This window comes from Anabas testudineus, chromosome 11 (assembly GCF_900324465.2).
Source record: "Anabas testudineus chromosome 11, fAnaTes1.2, whole genome shotgun sequence".
Taxonomy (NCBI): Eukaryota; Metazoa; Chordata; class Actinopteri; order Anabantiformes; family Anabantidae; genus Anabas; species Anabas testudineus.
This window is the reverse complement of record NC_046620.1, coordinates 7,160,741-7,186,361: the sequence shown is the minus strand read 5'-3', so window position 1 is coordinate 7,186,361 and position 25,621 is coordinate 7,160,741. Positions and strand designations below refer to the sequence as shown.

At 39.8% G+C, this 25,621-nt stretch overlaps 1 protein-coding gene across 2 annotated transcripts in view; it reads right to left on the bottom strand.

The window, feature by feature from the left end:
• angpt1 (angiopoietin 1) overlaps nucleotides 1-25,621 on the bottom strand; it is a 91,453-nt gene that overhangs the window by 62,878 nt on the left and 2,954 nt on the right. For both annotated transcript variants that reach the window (XM_026348762.1, XM_026348763.1), the window contains exon 2: nucleotides 21,689-21,824. The gene's annotated coding sequence lies outside the window, so the exon portion shown is untranslated. The remainder of the gene's footprint in view (nucleotides 1-21,688; nucleotides 21,825-25,621) is intronic.

Genomic DNA, 25,621 nt, shown 5'->3' with positions numbered 1-25,621 from the left:
AGACTTCAAGTATGGGAAGGGACTTGGTCTTTTCCAGTGGAAAACACCTCTTCATGAGGTGTGGTGTCACTGAGGTGCCAGGAGATTATAGCCACACACCGCCTTTCCTCAAAGTGTTTGGAAGAACCACTAAATTAATTGTTTCATATCTGCTGAAAGGTGTCACGACAGAGCAGCCTGATTATCTTTTCATTCTCTTACACCCTCTATTTTTACCAACCACTGACAGCTGTACAGTGCAGCAGATCTGGGCAGCACATGGAACCTATTCCAACAGGGAACAACCAGATGCCATCTGTCCACTCTGATCGCATCACTGCAGATTATTTTATTGTCAAATATTGATATAGCCCTGGTTTTATGCCTCGTGTAAAATTACACGACACAAGTGGACCTCTCTGTAACATCCTCATCAGTTTGAATTGCACCTCTGTGACTTTTTTGACATTTGCCAATCGTCCCAAGAAATAATGTAATATAAAACATGCTCAGCCATCATATTTTATTAAAATAAACTTCCTTTTTATTTCCAAAATAATAGAATTCAGTGACTTTAATTTGTCCTAATTTATCTAGGAAGTGACGTTGCGTTAGAAGACCCTTCTGTGCGTGTTGCTTTGGGAGATCCAGAATTCGATACATGTCCGTTTATCTATAATTATACAATCACTTTCGCAGCTGCTCGATATTATGGTCAATTTGTTACACAAGCCTCGACATTAGCCCACTGCGCTTTGCCACACTCCACCTATGATATGATATATTTGTTTTGGCAACAGGATGCACACAGCTGTCTACTTGACATGTCTAATGTGACGTGGATCACTGAACGCGTGCCAATACGCTCGCTCATTATCAGCGTGATCGATGAAAAGAGGTTTAGCGAAAGATTTCCACTCTAATTGCAGAACAGTGTCTCGACTCTGCCTATGTGGTGTGCGTCTGCATATGTAACCATGTGATTAATCTGAAAAATGACGCGCTCCCCTGAGTGGGCCTTAATAAATCTGACCTCATGTTAGCGGTTTTAGTCCAGAGCTGCTTCATTTCACTTTTATTCCCTCTTCTCTTGACCACATGCATACCTGAGCTATGTCTGGCTGAGAGCTGCCAAAAAGTTTCCAAGCTTATTATTGCCACGTCTCTCTTGTGTGTCCTATACATTGCTGGAGAGATGGCATCTGCGTTGAAAGGATATTTCTGCACTGGTGGCTGAATGGATCCTTTGTGGGACCTGCTCATACCTGCTTTCTGCAGAGTGTCATGAAAAGTGCTACTTGTGTCCTTATCTGAAAATGGACACGAACGAGTTCCAGACTGGAGAAAAACATTTAGAGGAAAAAGAGGAAAATGTGTGCTATCTTAGATCTTGTAAGTGATTTGTCATGCCTTTGAAGACCATTTTCTAAATCTGGCAATGGATTTTAAAATACTGTTACTGTAACTCACACTATTAGCACTGAGGAGAAAGTTGCTGTGATAAAAGTTATATTTTCTGTATTCATGGGAACATGTCATCTCAAAGGTCTCGAGTACACAAAATAATCAAAATGTATCTCAGTCTGCACTGGGAATTCAGCTTTACATCAGACTAAAAATGATTCTTTCATCAAAGTATAACCCTTTCTATCCTTTCTGTCAGCACTGGCAGCAATTTCATCCCCATTTGCACCTCTGAACTTGCATTGTGCACAATAAACTCATGTCTGATACAGAAAAATAGTGTAAAAGAGCTCACAGATAAATCTTGACACAGAAATAACGTCCAATCAACAAAGGGTTTCATGCTTAGCAGAATTATTTACACAAAACGCTCTCATTATTTTGAAATAGAATATTATTTATATTTGTAGAGATTGGGTTGCTTCCCTGGGTGGTTTAGATCTTTGCAGCCACCTCTACTGACATAACTGATGAGGGATTGTCTGGAAATTAAAACACTCATAACACACTGTTCATAGATCATGTGCTATTGATTCATCACTGTGACCATGTGGAAGATGAAGGGTTTTGTTGTAATAACTCAGATCTGTTAGAAGCATGCAGTTCAGATCATCTTACATGTTGCTTTACGGTCTTTACCTTCCTGGTTTCACAGATTTACTGTTGACTATACTGCCTACATGCATGAAATGCAATAAATCTTTTAAAGGTTCAATAAACTTCTGTTATTTTCCATGGTGAAAATTGAATGTAGTTCCCTGAACTTCTACTGAGCACATGGCCTCTGTTTGCCTCGGATCCTTGTTATATAATACAAGATAAAAGATTGTACAACAGAATATATCAGTCCTGAGATTTTCTGTTTTTTCTCTCCATCACCTTCTATTTAGCAGGACTGTGATATTAAGGACCTACGTCACATGCACACAGACACACACCCAGTATATGTATAAATTTAAATGTACTGTATACCATCTGTACATATCACTGTCACTATGCAGTGTGGTGCACAGCTATGCAGTGCTCTAAACACACTTGTAATAAGGACAGAAGTTAAACCACAGTCAAAAAAGCTCTATCCCAATATTTAGGATAGCTTACAAGTCAAGGAGCTACATCTGAACAGCTAGATAGGTTCCATTCATTTGGCACTATGCACTAAAATTGTTATGTTGACTTTGTACCGCCTCTCATCTGCCAATCAAATGAGCACACCTTGCTAAGCAACCTGAAAAAGCCGTGTCTGGCTGGAAATTCAACAATATTTATCTTATGACATCACAAAAGGGCTCCGATATTACTGCACAGTGTAAACCCTGTTTACCAGCTGTGAAAATGCTGTCAACATCGCGAAGCTCGATGTCAAACCTAAAGAAACAGTGTCAAGTACTGCGGTGACATGTATACTGTTGTAATCTTCACCTCAACACCTGTTACCTGACCTCCAATAAAGACGCACGTGCACTGTTAGCCTAGTGGTTGCTGTGCAAGTCATGTGACTGCGTTGCTCAAGCTGTCAAATAAAGGATCAAACTAAATCAGGGTAGCAGCGTCATAACTAGCACACATAGGACAAGTGGTATCTCACTAGCAGCTCACTTACGTTGGCAGAACACACCTAAATCTAATCTTAATGAGGTGGAATAAAAAGCATCACACAGTATTTCTTGATCGGTTGCTTCTTGTTGGTGCAGAACTATTTTACTCTGAAAGTGACGATAGAACAGTTTACTAGTTGACCTGTCAAGTGAGATTGCAGTGCTCAGTTAATTGATCCAATTTGTTCACACCTTGCCACTCTTCATCAGCAAAAAGGTTTTCAATGAGAAACAGATTTCATAAATACTTCAGCCACTGCAGTCGGTCTGCCACAGCGAGAAACCTCAGTCTGATTAGAAACACTACTCCCTCCCTCCAGAGGTTACTGATTAGAGAAGTAGAAAAAGAAAATTCTCTATGTCAAATGTTATCTCAACGGTTCTCCGTGTGTGCACGGGTGTGGTAGTGGGTGTGCATTAGCAGAGATGGATACAGGCACCAGAACCACAGTGAATGTCAGAGGTAACTCAAGCGTGTTGTGTCTAAGGCTTTTAATGCATCAGTCTCCAGGCACACATCTGAGAAGGGGGGTCAGAGGGGACATTTGCGCATATGTATCTGTGAGTGTCAGATGATTTGCTTTACGACACACACCAGACAACTCCGAGCATTTTCTCATAAGAACTCAGGACAAAGTCTGGAGAATCAGCTGCAGACGTTGTCCAGAGTTGTTCTTTCACACGTGTAACATACAATAAAAGGTTGTCTGTGTCAGATGTGTTCTCAGTTACTGGAAACTGCAGTCGTGTGTATGTGTGTGTGTGTGTGTAGAGTTTAATGTTTGGGCCAACTGCTTCGGACAGTTGCGTTCTGACATGCAGCACCTCCAGCTCTTGTCTAGATCAGTACAGGATTCAAGTGGATGAAAGCAGCTCAATAGTGGTGCACAGGACTACAGAGCAGACACAGGCTGCTTCAGGTCTGAACCACGGTTTACCTGAGACACTCTGAAGCACAGAGCCACCACCAGCCCCCACCCCTAAATATCCTCTTTGAGATCAGCCAGGTTGGAAGAAACTGAAAATCTTGCAGCCTTTTTACAATATGACTTTAAAGAAATAACACTTGTTTGCCTTCTGTTTTTGTTTTCGACCTAGACGGGAAGTTAGAGGGTTTTCGTCCATCCGTTTTCATGTGCATTTTCGATTTGTGCACATCAGACTAGAGCAATAATGCAATGGAAACAGACGAGTGATGACGAGACTACTGTTCCTCAAATAAACAAAATAAAACAAAAGTAAATGGAATATTTATTGAACGCGAGACAAGTGAGCCATTTAACAATGGTACTAACCAGTCCTACGCTGTATGTTAAGTTACTCAGCACATGTGAACATTTGCAGTGTTGCAAATTATAAACGTGCTCACTTGGATGTTCCATTAGTCTGTCAGCGTTAGCTTGATGCGAGGCTGATTGTAAGAACTGCAACCAGAGCTAAATCCGCTATCCTGTAAATAAACTCCAACTGCTGCGAAAACACACTCTGGAGTTGGAGTTACTACTTTCCACATCCAGTTTCGATCACTTACTGCAGTTTATTATTTAATTTATTTACTGTACACGTGTAACTTTTAAGTGTTAATGGTAAGCTTTAGTTCGTAACTGGCATGATTTCAATAAGTCAGTGTGAGACTAAAACAGCTGGTGGCATGACTTTCCCAGTCATTAAATCGTCGCAGCAGAAGGAGGGCGAAAAGAGAACACTTTTAACTTTTGTCATGTACTGTAGATAATTTATCAGGCTTGAAACAAAGTGAGTTCTTTCAACATTTCATTTTTTTGAGCATTACATATCAATTACTGCTGACAGCTGTGGGAAGAAATTGAAGTCATTACTAGGAAATGAAAACAACAAAATATCTATGGCACTCGAAAGTTTAGGGAAAAGCATTAAAACAACATAAAAAAAAACTAATTACACTCAGCATGAGCTATGACTCTAAATGACGGCAGGATTGTCTTTTATGCAGTTTGCGCAGGCAACTGCTACTTTCAAATGACTGAAGGAAGCATTATGCAAATGGGAGGGAATCTAATCTGAAGTTAACAGAGTCTGAGAGCTCTGTGGTAAAGATCAAAGGAGGGTTTGTGTTCCAGCAATGGTTCAGCAAACCCTCGGGGAGGATGGATGTGATAGCCACTGCCCCTGGGGTGGGACGGGGACAAGAGAGAGGAGGTTGGAAAGCATTTATTAGACCTGCGTTATCTATACAAAGAGACAAAGAGACTGTGGCTGATAGCTAAGGAATGACCTTTGGATGGCTTTCAGTGAAAGTCAGCAAAAAAAAAAACAAACAAAAAAAAAAACAAGGCAGATTTCTGTAAGTTACTGCAGGAATTGGGTTACGATCATCATTCTTGAAGTGGCCCACCAATGCTACATGTGCTCGTAAAAAAGTAGTCAAGCCGGTAAATCATCCTTCTGCATCATTTATCCCGTTTGTCTCTGTCTCAATCACTTTTTTGTCGTTTACACATCATAAAAAAAACTGAACTGAATTGTTAACTGCTGCAGTGGGAATAGCGTCAATACAAATGCACAGCTGAAGATTTGTTAGCGCATAAACTGATGCAGAGAAATATTCTCACTCATCTTTTGGAAAGAGCTTTCAATGAGGTAGCAGACACTAGTTACGTTAGTTGGATGATACAGCTATGATATTTTGTAATGGGGAAAACTGGGGTCAGTGGGAAACCAGAAGTGAACATGTACTAAACAACAACAATCTCAAATAACCACTTTTTAAAATTTAGCATCAAAACATGAATTACCACTTCAGTTTTTGAAGTATGTTTGTTGTGTGTTTCTTGCAGAGTTAGCGAAGAAGACCCGTGAAGCATGACTGCCACCTACTGGACAGAAAGCACAGCACAGGTGAAGGCAAAGCTGAAATTGCTTTAAAATGAGTCTCTACAAATCACACTACAGTGTATTTTGCTTTTTCAACAAACACACCAGACTCCCCTCCATTAATCGTTTCAAACTGACAACATAATAAATTTGTCATCTCTCCAATTTCAATAAAATCTGTTATAATAACAAAACATGTTCAAGGGCAGTATCATGGTTGAGTGGACTGTGTGTTTGGGTGATAAAGTGGGTTTACGATCACACATGGAAAACACACGCACACACACACAGCTGTGAACTATGTCATGGCTTAGGGAGTTAAGTTCCAGACACCCTGTCTAAGAGACGGCTCTTCACTCAGCGGCCCATGGAGCTTTGCAGCTGTGTGTGTGTTGTAAATGTGGCGGTATTAGGGGTAAGCGAGTGTGCGCATATCTATAGAAAGTGTGTGTGAATATGTAGAAAACTCCTTGTACGTGTTGCATATTATGGGAAGTTTCTTCACTGTCGATGGATTTAATGCTTTTAATCCTTATGATGCCCAAAAGCATCATTTTACTGTGCACAAGCCTCTTTGAGTGTCTTTGTGGGCTTGTATGAGAACTTGTTATTATACAAGCTCTCTTATTTGTGTTGCCATAGGCCAGGAAATATCCACCTACTCTAAAGTTCATGTTGTTTATTAGAGTAACTGGCTGCATTATTGAGGGATTTACCATTGCTCTACAAATATCCTATCTACTTACGTTGTAGTCCACAAGTATTAGAATAGTTTGCTTTGGCTCCGTACTGCAGCACACTGGATTTCAAATGGAAGAATTAGTGAATTTTAAAGTGCTTAACTGATGAACGTTGCAGAAACTGAAGCAATTTTTATACATATCCTAAAAACCTCATGGCAGAACATTGTGTTTTAATATTTTAAGGTTCTCTGTGTACAGAACAGAGACTGCGTTAATCCAAGGTCAACACTAACAGACTATTAAATTGAGTGTGTGTGTATCTGAAGAGTCTGCTAGGTCAGTGTCAGAGTAGAGACAGAGGATTAGGTTGTCACTGCTGAGTCCAATAATGATTTATCTTCTAGGTTTTAATGCGCACACACACACACACACACACACACACACACACACACACACACACACACACACACACACACACACACACACACACACACACACACTCACACACACAGTGCCCATTTCCCCTTCAGATCCCAGCAGAACTGGAGGAAAAAGCTTTTCACTTCATCCCTAGGGGAGAGGTTGGTTTTGTTTATGTCCCTTAGTCATGTGGGGCTGCAAGACAGATATACGGTGTTGGTGTTCAGGGTGCCTGTGTCCTGTCCAACCTTCTATAAGAGGGGTGCTAAGGGCCAAAAGGTCCCAAAATACGTCTTGGTGGATTACTGGATACAGACCAGAGTGTATGAGTGGGAATAAAATTAGGTATGTGGCAATGTGTGTGTGCACAAATTTTGTTTCACTACCACTGTTGTGACAACATTTCAACCAGTCCTCACAAGTTCAGGGAGTGTTTTGGGGGGCTATGTTTAGGTTTAGTTAGTTGGTTGGGGTCAGTGTAAGGTGCTAGGGAATCAAACCTCACACACAAGTATAGTAAGACAGGTGTGTGTGTGTGTGTGTGGAGAAGTGATTAAATGAATCATAACCACTAGATGGCACTAGAGTATTCTGCATAAAAACACACCATACGTCACGGTCCATCGTATGGTATGGAACAACATACACTCCTCCTGGAAACACACATAAGATAGTTTAATGAATGCATTAACAATATCTAGAGAGTCTGTTTAACCCTTGTGTCGTACAAAATATGGTGCCTAGAAGATGTTTTTAAAATTTGCATTCAGTTTTGGAGGTGGGTAAATATACCATATCTCAAGTTAATATGCTGAATAACAAAACAAAAAGCCTCTGCATATAAAAAGGCTTTTTGTGTTTGATGTTCCCAATAGTGGGAGGTGAGTGGGTGAAAATGCTGTGGTGATGCTTCGAGGAGAGTTGCTTTTTGTTTACCTATTTTTGTGGCACAACGGGTGATGGAATAAATCTATACCAACCCTCCAGCTATGTTACTGTGAATAAAATGGGATATTTTACTATGTTAGAAGAGAAGGAACACAATGGTCTAATGTAACACCCTTGTAACTGTGCTGCATGGAGGCCTTCCCACTTCTGTTATGGGTTTTATAAATGCCAAAGCTGAAACTTGATATCTGAATTGGTGAGTGGAAGTTAATGCGAACTTGCTTCACCGTAAACACACCCTTGGGCCTAATATTTCAGTATGAGACATAAAGCATTCACAGCAGGCTGACGAAGGTGACAGTGGAGACTACTGTTTTCAGTATTGTTGCTGGAGCTTGGCGACAAAGACCCTTTTAAAAACTATTTCATATCTATAGCTAAAGATGTGAGTATTACTTTTTCTACAAGACAGGAACAGACACGGGCACTGTCTGTGAAATTTATTAATTGCACATTTTGTTATTCTGCTACAAGAGAGAGAGAGAGAGAGAGAGAGAGAGAGAGAACTACAGTACAAAACAACTGAAGTTAAAAGTGCTTTTGGTTTTAGCAAATACATTAAACTATTCACAGTTAGAGGTCTGAGTACAGGTAATACTAACTACTACTAATATCATTTAATATGTTTATATGTGCGCAAATACTGCCACTCTGCTAAGCTATTGCAGATAACAGCAAATATTCAATCAGTTCTCTGAGGTTTAAAGTGACCTATAAGCAAACTGTAGACAGAAAGAGCAGAACCTCAAGATGCTATTGGTCTAAAACAGGGGAGTCCACACTTTTTCATCATGCCAGCTAGTACTCTACCTACTATAAAAATGCTAAACATATATTTATAAATATATTGAGTATTCCTTATTTGTGCAATATATGTTGATGTATCTTGCATTACTGCATGAACAACAACAATGAGTGAGCTGCTTCAGTGAATGCCTCTTTTACCATCTCTCCGTCTTGGAAGGACTTCTTGTGCGGACTCACCCAGAATGATGCTTCGGTGGCTGCCTTCGCTTTTGTGGTCAGCTGTGAGAAAAATCACTGCTGTCCGGAGAACTGGGGTTTTAGTTCCTTCACTTTTCTCTTTCTCAGCTGCCGCTCCATATTTCCCTTCTTTGGAAAAGCAATGGTAGATGAGGCAAATTCATTTTAAATATGACATTGGGGGAAAAGTCCTCCTCCCATTCCATATGGAAATGGTAGGTTTTCTTACTTGGTCCAGCTCATTATTATACCCTTTCTTGAGTTTAGAAGAAATAAATTGGAGGCTAACTAGACAACTCGGTAGCTTGATAGAGTTTTTGGCGCGGTTGAATGCGCATGCGTGGTGACCCATGTGTCAGAAAAGGTCAGATGTCAGACTGGCTGCCCTGTATGTCAATCAAATGACAAATTTTCATAGTGACGATAGATGACGTCTATGTTTTTTAATGCTATGCGATCTACCCACACTACCTTATGATCGACGTATTTGGCACCCCTGGTCTAAACCATAGGTTTCTTAACATTAATGAGGATGCAAATGATTTTTTTTGCCTTTTGTAGTTTCCTGTCATCTGGAGACATTGGCTCGGCTCATCCTTTCCTGGCACCACTGTAACAGTAACATTCCAGCAAACAGAAGTCCTATAATGTGTCACTGTTGAGAAATGTCCATAAAACCACCATTGTTTATGTTGCAGTTTGATCTCTATTTGTATAAGGTTATGTTCCAGGCAGGGAAGATTTCACAACATGTAAAACGTCATGAAACCACTGGCCTCACTACGCCACCTTGGCACTCGCATCTAAAGATTATTCCATTAATAAATACTAAACCAAAACACAGCTACATAAGGAGACATGTGACCAATCAAATTAGAAAATGGATTTTAAGTCAATTGTGTTTAGAATTTAACAAACTTAACAAATCAAATATATAAAACAAACAAAAAAAGTATATAGATGTCATTCACTTAAAACTATAAAAACAAAGTATCTTCATGTTAAAGGGTCTAAGATGACTGCTAACAGATTCATAACATAAGTTAAATAAAATAATGATAATATAAGAAGCGCACTCTTCCATTTAAGAATTTAACTTAAAACTAAATTAAAGAAACACTCATTTAGTAGGAATTTTCATTAGTAACATGTGCATACTCCACATTGATCATAGAAATCCAATAGGAAAACCCCAAAACAAACATAAAATTACCTAAAAGAATCTAATAAAAATATATAATTAAACCTTCAAGATACAAAGCAGCAGTGGCTAATTTGTAATAAAATGACTCTGCAAGTGAAACACTGTACCTGATCAGAGAGCTCTATGCATTCAACGGTCTAACCCGTGTTGTTTATAGGGGCTTGCTAAACTGTACGTATTGTGTTACTGTGATTTGCTTTTGCAGAGCAGTATGGTCCATTCTGCAAGATGTTTTAATATGATCACAGCTGTTCAGGCATTTCAGTGGGGAGAGCAGATCGTCTGTCAAAACTTCCATCTGATAACTCTGGAATAGTAATATAAACATGCATTATGCACATTTCCAGCATTGAGAGCCCCTCCTCATCACTACTCCACCCCTGTACGCTGCCCCGAAATTTTTGTTTTGGACACAGGATCCTGTGATTCTCTGCCAGTTGCACTGAGCACTTCTCAAATATTTGAGCTCAGATGCAGCCAGCCAAGTTGACTTAGCTCGGAGCACGGCGTTCCCAGAGCTTTGATAGGGTGTCTGTACCGAGCTCGGGCTTTCAGGCTGCGCTTGTGTCTGGTGGGTTTCAAAACAGACAGGCTGGGCTGAGGGGCAGACAGCCACATGAGAGAGGACTGAGGTTTCCCCACCATCAGAGACAGGCACTGGCACAGGACTTCTATCCTTGTTGACTAGCAGAGATCAAAGTCCTCTGCTTCACATTTTTGGTGGATAGCAGAGAGGGTGGGTTTCTCCAGGATAGTGGGGGAATACTTTAGACTTCATTTTTGAAATTATGGCAATATAGTTGCCTAGTTTTCAGCCCTTCCTATTACCTTAAGCCTGTTCCTTGCTAAATGATGTGTCTTAATAACAATTCAGCAATGCAATGCTGTAGAATAATTAATTTTTGTTGAGTTGGTTCAACACAGTTCAGATGATTTAACAAGACAGCAGACACAAACTTGAGTTCAGTTAAGTGGCCTTACTTGACTTCAGTTCAACACTGCACGGTATGGTTTAAAAATTCATTCACCGTGCTTCACTTAGTGTCAATTACTCACTGAGCTCCAGCAGACTCAAAACACTCCTAAGTTTAGATTCAACACTATGCCTGTAAAAGCTTTGCCTGCAGGCAAATCTACAGCTTTTACTTCCTTGTTGTAGCCTTGTCAGATTTTATCCTTGTCAGATGATTGTCCCTGAAGTGGATCTTTTTTTGTTGTCTTTTATAGTGCATCAGAGGTTTCAGCTTCATTATGTCAGATCAAGATGCATGCTGAGATGACAGGAACCTATACTGTTATAACACATGTGTGCACAATTTACATTTAAAGACAGGCCAGGGGTTTAATAAGTGAATGTTTTCAAATACAATCCTGATTTTTTTTCTCCTCCTCCTTCATCCCAGTGGCTTTCGATGGGACTGGGAAAGTGAAAATCAGACAAACACGTTTGACAGAGTGACTAAGTGGATGTGAAAGCCTGAAATGAAAAGCAAGGAAAAGCAATAATAATAGACTGTACACAAGCTGGAAAAGATGCCTGAACGATAACAAGACAGAAGGGCTAAATCATAGCTGCAAGAATAAAATTCCATGAATACCTCTGGACGCTTCGATTTCAAACAAAACCAAATCTATCTTGCTCAGGGTGCAGGTTAAATAGGAGATGTTTGCAGTTCAAGGAAATTCCCATGGTAGACTAGAACCTTGTTTCCATGAGAGAGAGGAAACCAGGCCTACGCAGATACGGCTGCAGCCCACAGGCCTGTGTGAGCTGGAGGTGGCCCAACTGAGTCGAGTTCTGACAATGAGAGATCTGCCGAACATATCACTACCCACTGAGCAGATGCAGCACTTCCCTTCTTCTCTTTCCTCTGTGGTTTTATTTATCTCCAGGCAAAGTGCAGTTTTAAAACGTCAGTCACTCACTTGTGTGCTCACTCTCTCATTTTCTTACCAGTACGATGACCTGCAGTCATCAGCCACGGTCGGCTGTGTCTTGGATAAAGCCCACCTTTTCACCATTTACCCTTTCCGTCTCCCTGCGTGCTTCACTTATTTTTCCAGCAACAGTATTTTAACCTGTCAAGTCCAATTTAAAGGAAAGGTGGTGACGTTTATCTGTGGGGTGAATGGAAGGTTACTACTTGACCATCTCCAAATCAATTTTCAGCCTGAACAAGAACTCTGGTGTCTTTATTTTCCGATGTTTTGTGCAAAAACCCGTCTATGTTAAGTCTAATCCTCACACTTGAGTGGATGAGTTGAATAGTTTACAAATTGGGAATTTGAAAAACACAACCATGTGATTCCTGAATATTGGCTACTCAATGTCCAAGACCAACATATAAATACAACCACTGTAAACATATAAACAAATATAGTGGTTTCCTATGTATATATAACTTTGGAGTCATATTTTGGTAGATACTGAGCTGCACCAACCAGGCACAGTCAAAGAACAGATTCACTGACACATATTAGTAATATTCCCCAAGGGAAAGGAGTTAGGCTCTTTTTTTTTTTTAAAGTAGTTTGCTTTAAAGCAGTGAAATCAAGTGACGCACAGAAAGACACCGGCTGTAACAACCTCAATTTTCTCAACCACCTCTCATTATAAATGACCAAAGCTAAAGTTGACAATAACCTGTGTTCATGTTGGTTCTGTCAGACAAAGTTGGGACCATTAAGCTGGATAAGTCAACAGCTTGTCAGCTTGTCAACAAGAAAGCTGGAAGAAGATGTTTTCTTTTGGTGTTTGCAGAATGACTGCAAAACCAAATGTAGACACCATTTGTAACAAAGTACAGTGTAGTGTAGACATAGTCTTAGTACTGTAATGCATTACCGCCTTACACTAAGCTACTTATGACCTTAGTAGACAGTAAAACTCAGCAGTGGTATAAATTGCCTTCAACATGTAGCTTTCTGCTGAATGGTGCACTTCAAGGCATTTTATTTGACTTACTAGATGCATTTAGGGCAGTTTCCCTCCAGACTTATTGCCGTGGATGGATTGCTTCAACGCAATTGTTGGCACTTTATACGTCAGTGCCAGCCGCTAACAGGCTCCGTGCGGGGATTCATTTCACACTTCACACATACAAATGTGACTGACATTAAAAAAAAAAAAAGGTTTCATTAATTGTCCTTCATTGCAATTACATTTTCATGAAACCTCACAAGTCACCACTCAAACCACTACCTCAATTACTGACCTTCCTAAAACACAGCCTACACACATGCGCACATTTATGAACACACATAGCCATGCGTGCACACACACAATGCCTTGTCCAGTTCCATGTCAGTTAACGTATAATTAAAAAGAACTTCATTTGCATTTTTAATTAAGCAGTGTATAATGGGGATACAAGGCCCAGCTATTGGTGCAGTACTTAATGGTGTGGAGGCAATCAGAAAGATGACTGGTAATTACAGATACACAGTCTGATTGCTTTCTGTTATCTAATGAGCTGTCTGCCAGGATAAATGGCTTTGATCTAATAGATGTGGTCCCAATGAACCTGGAGGACCACCAGCTTTGATGGCAGAAACAAGTTGTACTGTACCCTATTAGTGAAAACACTGGTGAACCACTTGTGACAGACGTACAGCAAATCAAAGCCAATGTTATTTACATACAGCAGCACATTTCTGAAAGCGTTTTACAATAAATTAGAAATAAGAAGCAACAATATAACAAGATAAACAACAATAAAATCACAAATGATCGCATGAAAGCGCAATGACATCATCATCATCCAGGAAAAATATGAACGCACTTTGATATTAATTAATACCTGATTCATATTCAGATTTATTACGTCACGTTGTGATGCATGCCCCATATTCAGTGTGCTGTACCAGGTTGTACATACAGTGCAAGCAAGCAGTGAGAAAAAAGCTTTTCACACCTCCACACACCTGGTCATCTATTATGTATGTGTGCTTAAGATATAAGATTTTTCATATGGACTTCTTATAATATTCTGAATAAAATAGGTGAAATGACAGGTTGTGGAGTTCAAGGGTATTTTGATATGTTACGTAGTCCTTATTGAGAAACATTAGTAATTAGTGTCAGAATGTGTCCTGTGTGACAGACACAAATTATACATATATACATAGAGTATGATATAAATTACATACGGGGCAAGTCCTATGTAATTTTGAATGCTTAATTTATGTGAGACAAGGGCTAAAAGGCATAACCTACACTTCAACAATCAAAGAGGAACTGTACTATGGCTAACATGCTGGGAGTCTTATTTTCAATCAACTAAGCAACCACACCAGTTACACTGTAGTGGTCTAGACAGTTTAATACCATATTAAGGTGGTCTACTCTGAAATATGAACTAATAACAAAGAGAAATAAACGGACTACAGTGAAGGCTGGATTGCTCCTTTTGCATTTAATAATGGTGTAATAAATATAGTGGGAAGGTTTTAATAACACACTCACTAACTTCACTATAAAATGGTACATTTCCCACCGTCATCCTGATATATTTCTCATATTCGCTATGTTAACGCTGATGCTCAGATATAGCTTGACTCTCTCAAGTTTTTGTAGGTGAACATGACACTTAAAGCAGAATCATGTCAAATTTGTAGAACAGGTTTTCTGTGCTCATCATTTTCTCTCCATTGCCAGTATACAATGATTTGCTCCATGATGATTCAGGACATGATAACATGAGACAAGATGACACAAGAACACACAATGAGGCTTTTTTTTTTTTTCAGTGAGGTCAGAACGATCTGACATAAGGAGTGTGATGCGTGAATGTCATTCCACATTCATCACTGTGTGCAAACACACATACACTGTCACACATATAGTGCGAAGCAAAATAGCACAATACAACAAGAACCTTCAGTGAGTCCAGAATAATCTGCAATCAGCTGTGTCAATAGCGCTCTTTGGCCTTTGTCATTGGTGTCTCTCATTTACAAACAAGAATAAGCATACTTGAATATGCAGTACACACAAAAGAACATCCAACATGCTTAAAAAAGGCCCAAGTGCTGGCATCCACATTGGACAGTGGAAAGAGAGTAAGGCAGCAGGAGATGGGTAAGTGACATTGTAGAAAAAACGGTGGTCTCAAATGTTTTCTTAAATAGCTCTGATGGGAATGAAATGAAATTAGGATCACTGTGAATGAAAGCCCTAGTGGTTTATTTAGAAGAGGAGAAAAGAGAGATGCAATTACCATTAATGTGTGCGACAGGTGGAGAACACCCTCGTCAGCCATTGCCATGGTGAATATGTCATTAAGGACTGCTAAAGAAAGGCAGCCAATCAGGATGAAATGCTGATTTATGGGACACAGAAGGATCAAGGAATTATAAATTAAAGCCGGAGGAGATTTCATGCTGAGCAGCCAATCAGCGCAAAAATGAACATGAAAAAAAGAAATGTTTGGTGATGTGGTTGAAGGTTTCACTGACTTTGCAGCCCTTTGGATAAAAAAAAAAACCAGGGGGTGGCATTTTATCCCATATGTCTTATATACAATCCCCACTAGACTAAACTCTAGAGCCTTGTTGCATAAGCAATAAATAACCTCCTCCCCAGGCACCACTTCTCCAAAACAAGAGCTGCCTGGTTTCTCATTACACTGAATATTGACCTGATTGTTTTCGTGTTAGTCATAAGTCATAAGTCCATCCGTAAGTATTAACAGTGTTTTCCACACTCTTACTGGTTGTAGGTCTTCTTCTGCTTTCTCTTTTTGAATGACACATACACGCTACTGCTCCCTGGTGGTACAGACAGATATTTCCTAGAGCCACTTTTTTGCCCACATAAAGGTGGTGTGAGGCAACGCAACAGTAAAGTTGTCTCTCATTGTCTGGTGTTGGCTTGGTGTGTCATAACCCTATGACTGCAATTAGACTTTAAACACATGTTTAAATGAATGGTCTTTAGTGGCACATACAGGATAGGAAAGTCAGAAGCCATTGATGAACTTGCTTATGTCATTGAAGTCGGTCAGATAGCTTTTGCTAGAAAGGCTTGGGTAAGGACCTCGGCAGCCGATTTGTAGAGGACATGCTTTAAAAGTTGTCCATTGTGGGAAAGTCATGACTGATTTTGCCATGCTGACCTCTTTCCTATTATTCTCAGTAGCTTTCAGTGGAAGTCAAATAACATGAGAGCTGTTAAACCCGAGAGCCATGGGGGCGTAGGAATTTGTCATAGTGTATAGCCAGCTGGGTCCTCCTGAGATTTGATGCATCACATTAACTTTCTCTCTACCTGCACCCGCTGACAGTCAGTCTGAGGACCTGGACAGTGGCAGGGCTCTATTGAAGTCCCTTTCAGGAAGCCCCTAAAGGAAAGAAGCACTGGCCAGTGCCCATGTCTCCTGACATGTGGTTGACTGGCTGGCTGGCTCAGAGATGGACCCTGACTTGTAAAAGACATAACCCAGCCCACGCCTCTGTTTGCACAGCCTCCAAGTATGTTTCTTTCTTCTGGGTTGCCAAGGTAACTCCAGGGCTGGAAGGAAAACATCCCACTTACTGTCTACACAGCTGAGAGAGTCGAACGAGAGAAAAACTGACAGCGAGAAAGAAAGCAGAGCGGTCTAAGTATGCTGTGATTTAAGTACAGTAAGTGTGTTTATCACATTGGTATGTGCCGCTGTTTATTCCCAGTCCGGCCCTGTGATGGTTTTTCTTGTCTCCTTTCCAGTTCTATAAAACATGTTCTCATAAACTGACAAAGTTTATACTCCTGACAGTGCACCTGTAGAGCCGTGTGTGAATGTGCTCTTTCTTAACAAGAAAAGCCACACACGCTGAAAGAGGCCAAGGTGACGTACCACAGAACAAACTGCAGGACTGGAGGATTTAGAGGAAAGTACCACTGAAATAACTTCCTGTTATGACTGAAAAAGTGAAGGAAACTTTTTATGTATGTGTGTAAAGTGAAGACAGACGCTGTATAACCTGCTATAAAATCTGATGTATCTGTTAGATGTCTGTGACTGAATCCTAATTGTCAGCATAGTTTATGGGTCACAACAGAACAGTTACTAAAACTACATATTACTTCATGTTGTGTCATTTCTCCCTGCAATCTCTGATTGATAAAGATAATTGAATCCCATAAATTGAATATTTATATCTTATCAAAACTTTGGCGGGATTAAGAGGGCGCTGGCGCAGTGAGTTAACATTACCCATGAATTCCCAATGAGAAAGTGGCTCCTATGATCCTCCTGTCTCATATCTCACCACATAGATTTGCTGAAATTCATATTATCACCAGTATGTCACAGGAGGTGCAGAATCAATAGAAATTCAATTCCAGGTAGAGAGTTACAGTATTGTAAGCGGAGACAAATCAGACCAGCTTTATTTCCAGGGAGGATAAAAGTTGGATGAAGGGGCTGACACCAGAAAAGGTTGTGCGGTGTTATACCACTAAGATAAATACAGTGTGTATTTCATATTCTATCAACATGATATGTTGTAATTTCACGAGGAAACTGCTTTCGAGTCCTCTCGTATTCTACTGCAAGTGTGTGAAACTTTTGACAATTCTTGAATTCCCAGGTTGCTGCCTTTTTGTCAGCTTCGAGTGAAACATAAACCCATTTCTCACTTCAACAAAACATATGGCGCTGTGTCAAAATAAAGCATCAATAAATTCTGAGGTGTGACAAATGTAGTGATGCAGTGTTAGACGGAAACAACCTACATCTTCGTCTGCTTTCGTTTTCTTTGTCAGGCCTTCACTTGAAATCAGGAATTGTTTGAAGATTTCATTAAGCACAAAATGACTGTTAGTTGTGACAAAATTCACATTAGCCACCCCACTGTGATTCATTATTTAAGTTTAAGTGATATTCATTTTGAGTCTCTCCTACTTGGTCTCGGCACAGCACCCACTTATCTAAATAAAGAATGGTTGGCTGTGAAGACACTACCACGTCCCATCAGCCCTCTCAGCTTCATCTGCTGTTGATAGACCTGTCAACATATCTGTTCTCTCACATGCAGTTGTGCAGTGATAACAGTGGACACTTTATGTCTCCAAATTATTTATCCTATGAATTAATAAGGACCTTGATGTCAGACAAGAGTTTGACAGAACAGCTAAAACAATATGTTTTTACTTTTAACACAACAAGAGACTTCCCTATATTAAAAATATATATCTGCCTCTAACTTTGCATGGACTTTGTCAAACTTGTTTTAGGTAAATAAGAGGAAAGTAGTAGTAATAGTATGATTGCAGATACCAACATGAATATGTTGTGCCAGCTGTTACTGGATATCAATGATCATTTTGCAATTTGCACATATCTAACGGCTAAGGGTTTATAATAGATTAATTTAATCAGTAATTAGTAATTAGTGCTCGCACCATGGATCAGGCTTGTAAAAAGATCAGTTCTTGATGTCAATTTTATCCAGAGCAAATAACTTCACACTTTTGCCTTACCCAAAATGTGAGTCAAGACAATATTGTAACATGGCAGCAGACGCACTCGACATTTTCAGGTTTGAATATTCAGTAGCACATTCTTGCTTGGTGACACAGAAGTGTCAGCTGGTAGGATTATGCCCCTCCAGATTGGACTGGAAAAAAAGAGAACTTAGATTGTGGAGTCTCAGTTAGAGAACAGCCTGCAAATGCCACAGATGTCTTCTCAGACCAGATTTGACCAGAGACAGATGGACCCAGGTCCTCTACTTAACCCATGTGGAGTTCGGCGTTGCACAACCAACCCAAACAATATTTAACCAATAATTTGTATATTGTATTGCTGTAAAAACATCTCCTCTGGAATCTGCAGTTGCATTGAGAGTACAGCAACATGCTGTTTTAATATGTGCCACATTTTTGTTGGAGAAACAGTTTAATAAAAAAAAAAAAAGCATCAACTGGCGTCTTCAAGCATGTCAAGTGAAGTTAAAGGCGATTTTTTTCTCTTTGAGACTAAGTAACATATCCAAACCAAACTACTAGAATTGTATAACTGTACAATTCATCATCAGAACAATAGCAATATGATACGAAAAGACCACAAAGAGATGCCTTCTGTAATGAAGAAGGTTTATAATTTTTACCAGTTTCCTCTAAGGCGAAGGTTCAATAAGAATAAGAAATTAAATATTGGTCATCTTGTAACACAGTCTACTTCCTGCTCGATGACCGCACCTTCATTCATATTTATAACGCCACCCACAGTAGTGATTTAGGATCATGCACCAACTCCCTTTCAGAGACCCTTTCAGCCAGGACGTTCCAAACCACAAAACCAAGGCAAAATCATGCTGTCGTTCTCGGCAGACCTTGTGTGTGTTCAGCCAGACTTTAGGGTCAGAGGAGACTGAACCATACCCTGTCAGCAGAGGAGGGAGGGTACGTCAACATGTGGCTACACACCTGTAATAACATGCTGCCTACCTTTTATATATATATATATATATATATTTATATATATACTGTCACACACCTGTGAGCCACAGCCTGGTCGAGTCAGCTTTTTATTTGCTTGCATAGCCCTACTTTTTGTAGCAGGGCTCCTTGCCTGTATGGGTTAAACTCTGCAGCCAACACACAGTTTATTTGAGCATTTTTTCCACAGAAAATGCATTGCAGGGCTGATTACTTAGCAGTTAGGTTTTTAGTAACTTCCTGAACTATATTTTTACACATTACTACAGAGGCTGTATTGTTTTACAGACAGGCTGCTGGGAAATGATGCAATTGCCATAAGATATACTGACATGCTGGACTCAGTTTTCAAAGGTGTTGCCAAATAATTTGGGATAAAACACAATATGTGTGACTGCATTTAAAAGGCTAAAGGGAAAGATTATTATTACAAGAAAATGCATCCCTCTGGATGATTTATGTGACAGTGACTTAACATAACCATTGCTGGAACATGTAAAGTGGAAAAAAAATATGGATGATGTAGTGTGGACCTCACAGGTTGTGTATGAAGTGATGGGCAAATGTTCAGGCACTGTTACCTCGCATTCACAAGCCTGAGCTTTAATAGTTATCATGTCTAATTAACTGGCTGCCAAGTAGGGGTGAGCTAGTAGTTTTAAGTGACTATCACTAACTGTGTTTCTATTGATTGTTGCAGTGTCCTTCAGCATAATCAAGACCAAAGTTGTGGCAGCACTTTGGATACCAATAAGGTAGGAAAGCGCTATATACAGTAAGAGCACAATATTTGGTTCTGGATCTTATCAGAATAACTACATTTTCTGCTAAGGGTTGTCAGAGGAGCCATCAAGTGTGTATTTAAGACCCCTTTTACATTATTTTTGCTTTAAGGAAAGTTAGCCAGAAAAGATTGGGCCTCAAGATAGCATTTCCAAGAAACCCACCCAAGGTATCCACTCGCCACAGCTGATAAATCTGTCAGTGACAGTTGTAATTTTCAACCAACAAAATCGACGGTTGCTAGAAATGAGTAGGTTATGTCTACCTCTGTCTAAAATTAGGGACCCATTATTTCAAAAAGATTACCAAGAATTAAGGGTAGTAAATCAGCTACTGTTAAATTTGTAATGTGTCACACTAGAACAGAAGCAGCAGCTAAGCCTTAGACAACAGTCAATATATCAGCACCTCCGACATCCAGAGTTTTGGTTTGTTGGAGTTAAGGGGAAATACTCTGGAAAAAGATAATATGAACGAAAAGGGTACTTCCCAAACACGTGCTTTTCATTCTCTTATTCCATCTCTTTCTCAAACTTTGCATGAAATCAATCTGCACAACAAGGGAAAGTAAAACTATTTTGACAAGATGGAAGACATTGTATACCTCCTGTCACCGCTCAGGAAGTTATATGTCAAAGTGAATAAACTTTATATCCTTAAAAAGACTAAAACAAGTTACTAATCTATTTAATTTTCCCCCCACTATCTGGGGCAGAGTAATGATCTCAGTCAGTAATGACCTGGATGGATATCAACACACCCTCTTTTATTCAGTGTGTGTGTTTGGGCTAAAATTAGCTTATAAAACAAATTCATTTATGTCGCTCAGAAAACACAATTGGCAAATTAGACATAACAAAATACCCACATTACAAAATAAATGTTTAAAGCCGAAACAGCTAAATATTTCTGCAGAACGTTCATTATTTTGCCAAGTTATTTATCTCCCTCTTTTCTTTGCCCAGCAAAATGGCCTTGGTGGTTATAAGAGGTTATAACTGTACATCTGGTAACAGTTAGAGCTGAATACTTGGCACCACTGAGGTTTGTGCTACATGAGTGCAGCAACATGTTCCAAGAGCAGCTCGGGTCCAGCTCAGTTCTTTCACTTGAACTTCTGGAGAGAAACAAAAGAGCAGTTTGAGCCCCAGCCTTTGGTCTTCAAGGAGGGAGGAGAGGTGCGGAGGGGAAGAGTCACCAGCTTTCTCTCATTTTGTTAACTTGAAGGGTTTTTTTTCAGAATCTTTAGATGTTTACCAGTGAACATGTGAAGTTCAAAATGAGAATATAAGAGTGGGTATGGGGCAGGATGGTGGAGCGTGAGAAGAAAGACGTGATGAAAACTCACCTGGATTCTACTCACGACAATAGTAAAGCAGATTCAAGAGCTACCGTAGCGTCTACGCAGATCTCCCATGCCTATAATGACGATGATACACATGGTCCTTGTTCTTCTTCTACATTTCCAGTGTCCTTTTGTCTCTCTGTGTGAAAATAAAAACAAAAACTGTATGTTATTTTTCATTTCCAAATGGTACAAAAGCACCAGCTTTCTGGCTTTAACTGGGTTTGTCTCAGGCTCTCCTCCAGTCTTTTTCCACTTATTACAACCTTTTCAGATAAGAACGTCTTGCTATTATGCCAAACAAAATGACTTTCCAAAGATGAAATAGATAGACCTCCTATGTAGTGCAAATGGCATCATCCCCAACAGAGCCATTACTGTTTGGGCTATTTCATGTCATTTCTCATCGCAGATGAGTCCCTCGACTTTCAGCTAAAGCCAATGTTTGCTAGAAGAAAATTAGGCTGTGTGTGATTCCACCAAGTGCTCTGTTCTCCTGAGACACAGCATCATGCAAACCAAAATCACACGCTAGCTCATAGCAACAAACCAATTTCAGGAAACACATTTTAACATCTTCTGTTTCTTTTTTTTTTTTTTGCAGAATGCAGAGACTAAAAAACAAAACATTATGTAATATACATACAGCAGACATCTATAATCAACATAAATGCTTAAATGCATAATCACAGTAATTAACTGTGTCATCTGTGGGTTGTCTTATATCATAGAATTAACAGTAAATAGAAAAGGTTGGCCTCAGTACGGGAAGTAGCACAATGCAGTACTGTATGTTAAGTACAATTTCCCTCTTAGGTTGACAACCACTACACTATGAAACTATAAATGATGTCACTATTAACCGTAATTTTTTATTACACTATTATTTTTCTTGTATTATTTGGGGTCAGATAATGACCACAAAATAAAATGCTACTAACACATAAACATTAGCAATCTAAATCAATCCCAAGGGTTAGTTTTGCTCTGAAATTAGTACTTTTACTTTTGATACTTTACATTTACAATAGCTAAAATACACTTCTTTGCTTATTTTATTTAAGATTTATCAATGCTGGACTTTCGCATTGAGATATCGGTACTTTCACTTACATATATATAAGTATATTTCCCATTGCTTGTCTACCTGTTAAGTTTTATAGTGACTGTTGCACCAGAAAAAAAAAAATGTGCTGTGTTCACCTAATCATGATTCAGCTGGGTTGGTATGTAATTATAAAAGCATTATGAGCTGCTGAGAGCAGCAAGAACAGGATAATCAAGGGGGAACAGTCCAGACTCTCCTTGCCACCAGGTTACTTTACATATTTGCAACCCAAGCAGCTCAAACCTCCCACCACCCCTCTGGATCCTTACTGTGGTTATGGCCAGGAGCAGTCACAGTCTCCTTGGCACAGCCCATCTGTTGTTTTTGTTTTGCAGACTGGGGGTAGCAGTGGAGTGACTTGATGGGTAGGTTGGTGTTGGCCTGGGTGAGGAATGAGAAAATGATGGGAGACTCTAGCCTCAAATTGTTCCCTGTCTGTTGAACATTAGCAGTGGTTACATGGCCTAACAATCTGACACAATGGTCATCTTTAAATAAACCCTTGGCGTTCTGACGCAGTTGGTCAGCCACTTTGGGTTCAGTGAGAAGGATGAAGTGAAGGAGACTATTTGTAGCCTGGCTATACCCACCACAAAGTGCAGACAGAAACCTACAGCAAATTAAAATTATATTAAGATCAAAAATGTCTGCTTTAGGTACATTAAGTGGCCAACAGCATGGATCTGTGGCCAGCACTGGCTCCGCTCCACAAGATGCTACTGGCATCTAATCTGCACCACAAAACATGTCTTTTTACAGAAATGGGCTCTGTTACTCTGATAATGTATAGGCTGCCAGCTGTTTTCCTATATTTCTTATGTAGTACCACTAACAAGTGTTGATGCAGCATTTGTACTTTAAGCCATTGTGTCTTGTCAAACACACAAACTTTTAAAACTATCAAAAGGAGAGCATGCATGCTATTTTGGAAACTGCACACATTCTGAAAATAAGTGCTCCTTTGTGATGTACTATAACTAGTTACGGGAGAAAGTGTGTCAGAAATCTGGAGAATGCAGCAGGCGAACAAAATACGGAGTATAAGGAGACAGAATATCAGCTACAGCATATGCTACATGCGGAGAGAGCGAGAGGTGAAAGACTTGTTGATGATATCTCATACTGTGCCTTTCCCCTCCCGGTGTCATATTCAGGTCCTTCATCCACTGATACTAGTGTAAAAATATAATTTTCTCCTCTCAGTGATCTCCAGACAATCTGGCTTTTGTTTGCAATGAAAGCAGCTCACTGACTCCTCACTTGCTCTCTGTGTCTCACACAGTCCATAAAGTCACTGCTAAAGCCAGCCATTGTTCCAGGCCAAGATAACAGTATCAGTCCTTAGGTGGAGCTACGGTTGGACTGGCACCAGCTGTTAAAGCAGCTATACTTCTGTGGACGTGATTAGATTACAAATTTACACTCACTCCCATCTGACATTAATTATTGCACCATAATTGGTCGCTAACCTAACACTGTGCTTTACAGCCCACAACTAAAAACAAATCGCCTGGTGCCTCTCTGCAGATAAACATGTCCAGGGTTAGGAGAGACCTCTAAATCTTGAGTCACAGTATCCAGAGACAGGGTCATGTGCTGCTCAGAGTTTAATAGGGAATTCAAATAGTTTAATAAGTAAACCCCAACCCTCCCATTGCTGCCTGTTGTCGCCAGACCACCTTCTTACTGTATATTCCTGAATATATGCTACACAGCCACACTGTGCTGAAGCTGAGCTAAGACGTGATGTATGCTTTTAGACATGTATGCCTAAATTTATGAGCACACAAGTAAATCTTTCTGTTTGTAGGACAGTAGTTTGATCTAAAGTGTGAGCAAACGTGTGTTTCAAGGAGAGACAGATGGCAAACCCTTGGCTCTTTACACCCCACAACGGTAATATTGCCATGTCACAGGGGTAGAAACTAATAAAATCTTTCCAAAATCAGAACCACAGCCAGCGGACACCATTAACACAACTTTCTGCAAATTAAAATACAATGCAATGAAATACTTACTTTGTAAAATATGTAATTTACTACTCACTGAATTAAATCAGCTGCTTTCAACTGCACTGAACTGTGAGGCATTGTTAGAAACTAACAGAAACACATAATAAAACTGCAACAAATGATGAAACACAGATGGAATCACAACCCAAGTAAAAGAAATGCTATTCTTTGCATACTGCCTGGTATGACTAAATCATACAAAGGGCAACTTTAAGAACAAGCAAGGCACTGCCATCTGTCATAAACCTTATCAGAATAGCTCATTCATCTGTAAAATTGCATCTTCCGTCACTAATTATTGCCCACACATCTGTTGTGCCTGCCTACAAAATCCTCTTGCAGAACAGACAGTAGAGTGAGCAACTGTTGAAGAGACAAAAGGCGAAGTTGTAGGTAGGAACAGACTCAGTGAATGATGCAGTAAGGAAAAGAGTCTGTGAGATTTATGGCCTGGGTTGGCTGCCTCCAAGTTGGAGATCCCTCCAGAGATGCCCTAGCTTGCTCCTATTAAGAGTAATAATGTTAATATTTACAAGGCCCAGATCTCCCCTCAGAGGTTGCTCTGAGAATAAACCACCAGCAGAAGCCAGCAGAGAGGCTGACGGAGAGGAGGGAGAGATCAGTATAGGAGTGCGTTTCAGTGAATTAGTATTCTAACCTTTTCTGAATAGTGCTGGAGCACATCTAACAAACACTAGTTAATGCATTATTTCTGGTATATGAGGTATTAGGTATAGTCTTATTTAACATACACAGGGGCATTAATCCCCTTTTTAACATGTTTCTGATTTTGCTGACCCAGATATAAACTCAGAC